Source organism: Musca autumnalis, unplaced genomic scaffold (assembly GCF_047663935.1).
Source record: "Musca autumnalis isolate F117 unplaced genomic scaffold, ASM4766393v1 scaffold_4, whole genome shotgun sequence".
NCBI classification, from domain to species: Eukaryota; Metazoa; Arthropoda; class Insecta; order Diptera; family Muscidae; genus Musca; species Musca autumnalis.
The window spans coordinates 216,778,002-216,786,967 of record NW_027411977.1 but is presented as its reverse complement, the minus strand read 5'-3'; the positions used below and the strand labels follow the sequence as shown (position 1 = coordinate 216,786,967).

The 8,966-nt window shown below is 30.5% G+C and overlaps 2 long non-coding RNA genes across 4 annotated transcripts; one reads left to right on the top strand and one right to left on the bottom strand.

Annotated features, from left to right (window-relative positions):
- Window positions 1–1,186: 1,186 nt before the first annotated feature.
- On the bottom strand, window positions 1,187–1,799 carry LOC141402230 (uncharacterized). Its single transcript, XR_012412567.1, has 3 exons — window positions 1,615–1,799; window positions 1,410–1,533; window positions 1,187–1,312 (listed from the first exon to the last, which is right to left on the bottom strand). It is a non-coding gene; the product is annotated as an uncharacterized lncRNA (long non-coding RNA).
- Window positions 1,800–3,776: 1,977 nt separating this feature from the next.
- Window positions 3,777–7,620, top strand: LOC141400904 (uncharacterized). Of its 3 annotated transcripts, XR_012412228.1 has the most exons (7): window positions 3,777–4,866; window positions 4,930–5,138; window positions 5,201–5,486; window positions 5,550–5,672; window positions 5,769–5,948; window positions 6,016–6,432; window positions 7,495–7,620. It is a non-coding gene; the product is annotated as an uncharacterized lncRNA (long non-coding RNA). The 3 variants fall into 3 exon arrangements; XR_012412227.1 differs by having other exon boundaries at window positions 4,930–5,486; window positions 6,016–6,425; XR_012412226.1 differs by having other exon boundaries at window positions 4,930–5,486.
- The last annotated feature ends 1,346 nt before the right edge of the window (window positions 7,621–8,966 follow it).

The following is an 8,966-nucleotide window of genomic DNA, read 5'->3' as shown; positions in this document are numbered from 1 at the left end:
ATCGAAGTCAAATTGGATATATTGACTAGTATTGAACTTTACTCTTTTTTCTTTGGAAAGCATTATTTGCCCAGATATTATTCCAGAAATCAAAATATTCGGTGCTATATCGTTGCTGCTGCCAGAGACATAAAATACCTTAATTTTGGTTCCAGTATCAGTTTTGCGCAATATCATTTTCCATACAGTTTTGATATTTCCAAAAACTGCATCAAAATTTGGGGTGCTTTCTTCTACGTCAATTTTGACTAGTGACCAATTTCGTATTTCCCAAAGATATTTGTAATTAGTCTTATTAAAAGTAGTAATACGTTGGCAGTCAATATCAGATATTTTTATGAAATTTAATTCGCCCTTATTTTTTGATTTTCCGAAGACATTTTTGTTGTAGTTGTTTCTTTCTTATCTTGCTGCAAATGTGCAAAGCACGCCACACCAATGATCTTCTGTAAATATAAAAAAGATCTATGTAGAGCGCCGTGAATATATGTACAAACATATGTATGTATATAATGTAATTTCAAACCTAAATTGAACCAAACAGAGGCGATTAAGTTAACAGGATTAAGTTAATTGCGGACCAAAGGTTATATCACTCTCGAATACGGGAAAGAATGGTGTTATAATGGCTGTTACTTTCAACGGCATGACAGATACAGTTTCTAAGAGGTACACGTTTTTTAACATACTTTTTATTGCCAAGTCTTAAGACACCATTTGTAGAGAAGTTTTTGATGTCTTTGTTTGATGGCTGAAATACTCAGGAAATGACGCCTACCTTGCACTGAGAAAAAAAAAAGAAAAAATTTTTTGATATTCTGGTCAGGGATTGAACCGCAGACCTTCTGAGTGCAAGGTGGACGTGCCTACCCCTGCACTACGGTGGCTTCCAATCTGTGGTTAGCTATGCATATTGTACTAGAAGCCGGAAAAGTTCGCATACATTACGATCTCTATGCCGTCTGGAGGGTATGGAATTTCAGGGTAAACAGTTCCGGAGATATCACCCCGCATTGGGGAACTCCCTGGGCTGATTCCGTATCGTCAGTTGCTTTACAGTCATGCATGAAACTAGGGGTTCCTTGTTCGAGTTCGAGAACTCGATCTAAAAACCCCTAGTTTCAAGCACAACGGCAAAGCAACTGACGATACGGCATAGATATCGTAATATATGCGGAGTACTTACACCAGTGAACCATCTTAATGAGGAGACAAAGATTTTACCGGTGCATCAGCATAGGCTGTTATCGCAGTGAGCAACCCTGTTATAATTTAATGGACATGCTTCCCCAACCCAGGACGCCAATTTTTCCTTTATGTTACCGGAAAAAAAAAATAGTAAAAATTAGTAGATTCTTGCCGTTCTGGAACAGATATTTTTATTTCATAATTTTGCGTTTTCATTTTACCGTTAGAGAATCCCACTAAATGCAGACTTGGATGATGCAGTACTTGTGGACTACACGTGTCCTGCATGTGGTTTGCGACAACACAACACGCTGAAATAATACACGAACGGAAATATTTGCGTTTCTACAACAACAATTAGCATAACTAAATTACTCCATCTTGATGTTTTCATATGTATGTACATATTTTTATTTTATCACTTACCTATTTAATATCCGATCTTAAAAAACGTGAATAAAAATTATTTGTCTATTATTTCTGCGTATTCTGCCAGACTTCATTCAACAAATATGCGGGGAAATCCCTTGTTGACGAGAAGTTAAGAGTCTTTGTAGCAATCAGACACAAAGGCGAGTGAATTGATCACCAAACTTGAGATCAGCGGTTGTTGAAAGCCATACACACCATTGCGTGCGTGTTAGAGTTGTATAGATCACGAACGAACTAGTTCAATTGAACGATTCATTGAAAAGAGCGTACGAACTAGATCAGTCGATATAGTTCATTATAGTTCAGTAGCTCACTGAGCACTGACCGAAAGATAAAAGAACGATCAAATCAAACGATTCGATTCAAGAACGAACGATTCAGCACGTCATTCACGTATCATAATGTGACGCCGTCGTCAGAGTTAACTGTTGCATTTGTAAAGGTAATAGTTTAGTTTACATTTTGAATTTTACACAGCTACCCACACACATCTTTATTCATCGTAATTTTATAATTTGAATATTTTCATTTATTTTTAACTTAATTACAAAAACTCCAAACCTATTTTCTTTGCTATGCCAAGTTTACACTTGCGCTCCAAAATCCACTGGATTTCACGAAATCCTTGTGACAGTCCGATTAAGTGGAGGTGGTACTGGTTGTTAGGCTGCGGCTTAGCTCGCCGGATGGGGGAGTTCGTCTTCCACTTGACTGCACACTTAAAGATATTTTTGTACCATCATTCATTTGGGGTTACTTTATAACTGTCATTCGGATTTGAAATTATAAAATAAAAAAAAGAAAAGGAAACGGATGTGTACTTATATATCCTGCAGCCGTTAAACTCAAAATAAATATTTAAATGAATTCCAATTTCCTTGAGGTATTGATGTATTACCCCTTTGGCATTTTCCCACCCCTATTAGACATATTTCAGTCTGCCATGATGTTTCTCTTGCCAAAAAAAATTTTAAGAAACATCCCAAAATCGAATAACCACTACCCTAGATATTCATTCAGCCCATATTAAATGAATTTTAAGCCATTTTAAACTTTAAAATTATTAGTTCAAATTTTAATCGTTTTTGAATTTATCCACGTATTATACATTATTTTTAAACAATATTTCAAAATATATATTTATTTATTTCTTATTTTCAAATCTTGTCTTATATTTCAATTTGCATGCTTTTATGGATTTTAGTTTAATTTATCTTAGTTCTTAAGTATAATCAGTTTGTAATTTTTATATACAATTTTTAAATATTTACACAATTTTCTTAATTATGTTAATTTACTATATTCATCTTTTTTTTTACAGGAGACCGTTTTATTAATTTTTTACATTTTTTTTTATGGTTATATTTATTTAAAATAAAAAAATACTGTTTTGTTGCTTGTATATATCTCGTGATTTCATTTTTTTTTTGGTATTTGGCAAATTTTCTTTTTAGGTTAGGTAATATATTTACTAGTGTATTATGACACGTGTATGAATATGTGCATATTTACATATCGTTTTTATCATTTTTTTAAAAATTTTGCATTTTTAATTTTAATATCTTTTGCAGCAACCTTTATTATTATTCTTTTTATGGTTGGATAAATGTAACCGCCTTAATTTAGGCTTTAGTATTAATTATGATTATTTTGTAGGTTATGCAATGACTATCAAATTGTATGGGTATAACTGCGTATAAAAACAGATAACGTGGTTATAAAAAGAAGAATAATAGAATTTGGTGGCAAGAAAATGAGTTATGCAACCAATATGGAATTATCACTTTATGTTTATTTTAACTGCGTTTTTATTTAAATTTTAAGCTCCTCAAGTTTGATATTCTTATCTTACTTGGTTTGTGTACTCACTATGATGATTTCCAACTCTTTATTTACGACCATATGATGGAATTTTGGTAGGGTTGTTTTCTGAGTGTGGTGAGGTTATGTTTTTGACCACTTTATGCTCGGGCTAAAGTGTCTCCCTCTATATCTCGCATGTATATCCCTGTGCACATTTATACAGCGATATTGACTGAGGGTTAATCCTTTGATCAACTTTAAAGGATTATTTTCCACAATATCCTGTACAAATGACAAGATTATTTGTTTTATTTATTATAAAAGAGATATAAAATGAAATAGTTGCAATTTAATGCTTACCCGAGCAAAAAAATACAATTTTGAAGGTCGAAAATTTAGATTGAGTATAAAATCTATGAAATTTGTTGATGTATGTATGTGTGAGATGTTAATTATCTTCTATAAAACAGAATAATGAAATTAGTAATTAACTATTTCCACTTTTCCATACATACTTTAACTGTGTTACGTTATTTTTTTAAATAAAAATTTTATGTTGAGGTTAACTTTTTTTTCATCACACCACTTGAAACTTTGTTGTCACTGGTTTAGGTAAACTCGTTGAATAATCTTTAAAGTGACATCTAGCAAGGTCAGTTGGCACATGGAGATAAAGTTTCAGAGATGATTTTTCATGGAACATTTAAGAACATATGCTGAAACTTGTGATTAAATGGGACTAGTACCGGAGTAAGTAGACTAGATGGCGCTTATCGAAATATGATAAAAAAAACCAAATGGAAATTCATTCGGATAAATGAAATAATTTCATGTTATCCGGATTATTGGTTAATTCGTAGAAAAGATAATCACACATTTTTAGTATTTATTATTATTTAATAAAAAATTTCCATGTTCAACAAATCATACATGTTTTATTTTCTTCAATCTGATCGTTCAACTATTTGTTGGATACAGTTTGAAAAGCCCTGGGATGATATAGTGTTGTATAACGACGTCATATGTAATTGACGAATTTTACAACACTAATATATTGACAGCTGACTTTGTTTATTTACTTTTTTCTTTTTAGCCGGCAAAAGCAACAATTAACAAAATAATAAATATTGAAAGTAAAAATATTAAAAATAATATTGTTAATCCCTTTAATGTGCTGGAGTAACATCAAAAATCACCGCCAATAAGTGGAAGAGGTAAAATGTTATTGCATGGAGGTAGGCTATGTTTTGTGGTTGCTGTGAATGGAAGGACGGACATATTCATGCCACAGCCAAAGTTGGCTGGAAAGAAAAGCAGTATGAAGGTATGTGTTGTGTGTGTGGACATACGCAGGCCACAGCCAGAGGTGGCTGTCACAAAGCCAATGCTTTTTTGTGAAACCTGTGAAACAAAAAGTATTGGGAATAATGTTTATGTTGGCAGGTAATATTATGTTAGCTGTGCATCTTTATAATGATCTAATGTTTGTTTACATTTTGATTTCAGGTACCATTGTTCTCTTATTACATTCTGGCTACAGTATATGTGGAAGAATCTTGAACATATTTGTCAACCAGAGATTCATTACCAATTATGGTGTACAATAAGAAATATTGTCAAAGATGAGCAAGCATCAAAATATTAAGGAACGAAAATAAGCATTGTGCTATTGTGTATGCAGGCAAGTTGCATATTTGGACCGATATAATTGGAAAGTATACTTCCATTCTAACCTTTTTGATAAAGCAAATTCTTATCGTGTTTGGTTTTTTTACAGGTATGTTGCTATTGGTGTAGTGTGGGCAACAGTAAATATGATTGTTTATGATTAATGTACACATGATGATTTGGATAACACCGATGTTATTATACAACAAGCTGACATTTTTGAAAAAAAAGGTGCCGGAAACATGCATGGTTTATGTATAACATTTTTTAACAAAGAGGATATTCCGTTTCGCTATTGAGGCAGTCCAATTGACATGTGGGCACATGTATATATCCAATATCCAGTAACAAATAAATTACAATAGAAATGGGCAACTATAACATTTTATCAGAAGGTATATTTCCATTTTTCTATTTTTTTATGGTCGTTTTGTAACGAAATACTTTTTTCTTTTCAGATATATTTTAGAAACGCTTGGCAATTTATAAATATTTTGATGTGACATAAATAATTCTTGCCAGTTGTTCTTGTTGGCGTTTCTGCTACCTGTTTTTAGTTTTGTGTGTGGGTAATATCAAAGGTAAGTACATATTTGTCCACCATTTCTGCAGTAGCAAGAAGAAATTATTTGTGTGTGCGTTGTTCAATATTGATCCCTCATTGTTTTTCTTTGCAGGTATTTAGATGTACCGTCTTATCAGGCAATAAGAATGACAAATATCTACCTTGGCGAGGTACTACGATGTTAAGCAAATCGCACATACAACTGTTTTAACGATTTGGGACAATCTATACAAAGCTATATGTGTATTGTTCAAGGACAAACAACATTTTGACTTTAAATGGAAAAATTTGAGTGAGTGTTTTTAAAACCATTATGGTAATTTTTCCTATTTTAATGTATGATATTTGTTTCCTTGTAGGAATATTCAATGAGTGTGTGTGCACCTTTTTGTTGTGCAGGTTGTTTTTTTAATTTTTACAAATGTTGTGGGATCGTGACTATTCATGTGAATGCCAATTTCTCTACCTGTGTGTATGGGCAACATTGTGTACATTGTGTGTACAAATGCGATGAATGTACAACGGACGAGTTTTGTCAGATAAGTGAATTTAACACATACCACAATATAATGTTTTTACTAATCCTTGTTTTTCTTTTTTTCAGGTTAAAACTTGTTTATTATTTTAAATAACCCTTTTTCTTGTTGTTTTTCAGATGCTGTTAAATTAATGGCCGAATTTTTGCATATAACCAAGTGATGGCATCGATGTGGAAATTTATTAATTTTTGTATTGTGGATTAATCCCTTAACAAGAGCAGCTGTTTTGGGTGTGTGGTGAGAATATACTGAATTGAACTAATCTTAGATATAAGCATTCTTACTAACATCATTGTTTGAGATGTTGTGCGTGAATTGTACCGATTAGTTGACCTTTTAAGTTTTCAACTTCGTAGTAGCAATTCCCGATAGCTTTTCTTATCCTGCATTTAAGCCAGGGTTTGCAGAATTTTGCATTAATTCCTTTGGCAAAGTTACTCTGCACAAAGGTTTTTCTATAGACTTCCTGTCCAGGTTTATATGATACAATTCGGCTTCTTCTATTGTATGAACGAGTATTACGTTCGTAAGCCTCATGTAATTTCTTATTTATGTTCTTGTGTAGAATTTGCATATTATCTGATGCATCTATGTTAATATTGTTATTACAGGCTGGAATTGCCGGATGTGAATCTGAATTGTTTGATTCATTGTGACCTGTTAGACTACTATATGGTGGTCTTGTAATAGACGAGCTTCCGTCAGGTGATAATGTTTGTTGACCTGTTGTAGGAAAAGGATTCACAGACATGAGTGGTTGAATACCAGTTCCTACAATGGTTGTATTTGCCTCTTGTGTTGAAATCTGAGAAATGTTCATGTTGTTATTACCGATAGGGTTGGAAGTAGTGGTTGGTAAAGAATTACAACCTGCAGCTTGAGATGTGCTGGCACCAGAATTTAGAACAATACCAGTATTAAACATTGCAGCGTAGGAGGTGCTGGCAGCATTAAAACCATTGGTTGTCGAATTGTTTTTATTTGCAAGTCTATTAGAAGTTCTGGTAGGAACTGCGTTTTTATTGGGCATTGTAAGACTAATTCAGAAAGATCAAAGAACGATATTGTCGGTGATGCAAACAGATATTGAGATCAAAAACGTGAGAATGGAAAAATTATTGCTTAAACTTAATCGAGATGTATTGGTATTTTTAAAAATAGACGTTAAATATTTGTATATAGAAATTGTTTTGGAAACTTAGATATTTTTATATAATATTATAATAATTATTATTTTTAAATATTTCATAATTTTTTTACTAATATTTTTTTTTTCTATTTTTTTGTTATTTTTTTCAGGTAGTAATTTTTTTGGAATATTACTTTTATATTTTTTTGTATATATAATTTTGATATTTTTCTATATTTTTTTGTTAACTTAATTGTAAATATGTGTATGTGTAATATTTTTATATATTTTGGCAGTATTTTGTTTGTTTAATTATTATTTTAAATATTTGTTAAATTTACTTTTACAAAACCAAATTATATATATTTAAATATATTCAATCAAATTATATAAATATATTTTTATTTTTAACTATAAAGTTATTGTTTTCTTACTGTATTAAAGTATTTGATAAAGTATTTTAATCTTTGCATATATATTTTTAATATTGTTTATATAATTTTGGTTTTGTTTTGGATATTTGTATTATTTAAATATTATATAAAATCACATATATTTATTTTTTTAAATATGTAATGATTTTTTTGTTTCTATGTAATATTTAATTGATTTTTTAGAGTATTTTTTTGTATACTTATTGATTTCTTTATTGTATTTTTGTTTATATTTACAAAAGCACATTTATATATATTATTAAATTTTAATATCTTTTAATTTTTTTTTAATGTTTAAACAACATATACTTTATTAATAATTAATAATTTAATTATATTTTGGCAATATATTTTTATAAATGTGGTTTTGTAAATTAACTATAATTTTTGATTTTTTTTTTAATTTAAATACTTTTACTTTGTATATAAATTTTTAAATTTTTTTGTATAAAAAATAATGCAATATCTAAAGACTTGTTTGTTTTGTATATAATTCTTTTTTTTTTTTTCTTTGTTTTGTTGTTTGTTCAATTTTCTAATATTTAGGCTGAATAAAAATGATCAGGTAGTGATTTTTATGTATAAATTTTTAATTGGAATTCTGGAAAGTCAATTTATTTGGTATTTTCAGAATATTATTAATTTCTAATTTTAATTAGAAATATAAATAAATGAAAAAATTAAATTGTTTTGAAACATTTTAAATTATGTTTATTTTTTTAAATAAACATATAAAATAAATCATTTATTTTGGTTTGAATTTTTAATTGTTTTAATGGAAAAGGCTTATTAGGGTTTTGATGGTAAGTATAAGTACACAATTAGGGACTAAAAATTTTATTTGTATAGGTCCTTTCTAGATCAATGACTTCTGTTTTCAAAATAGGAACAAATATTTACCTAGCTATTTAGCCTATCGAATATGTTTCCCTTCTGGAGACATCAATCATTTCTCTGGATTGGCGACTTGTATAGCTGATTGTATCTTTGTACCTGTACTACACGGCATGGCTCTACACGTGCCTTCCGGGATACTGATACGGAAAATACAATCCACTAACAAGATTGGGCTATGGGAGAAAAATCAAAAATTTAAAAATGCTCTGTAGTTGGGCGCCATAAATGTGACAGTCCGATTAAGTGGAGGTGGTACTGGTTGTTAGGCTGCGGCTTAGCTCGCCGGATGGGGGAGTTCGTCTTCCACTTGA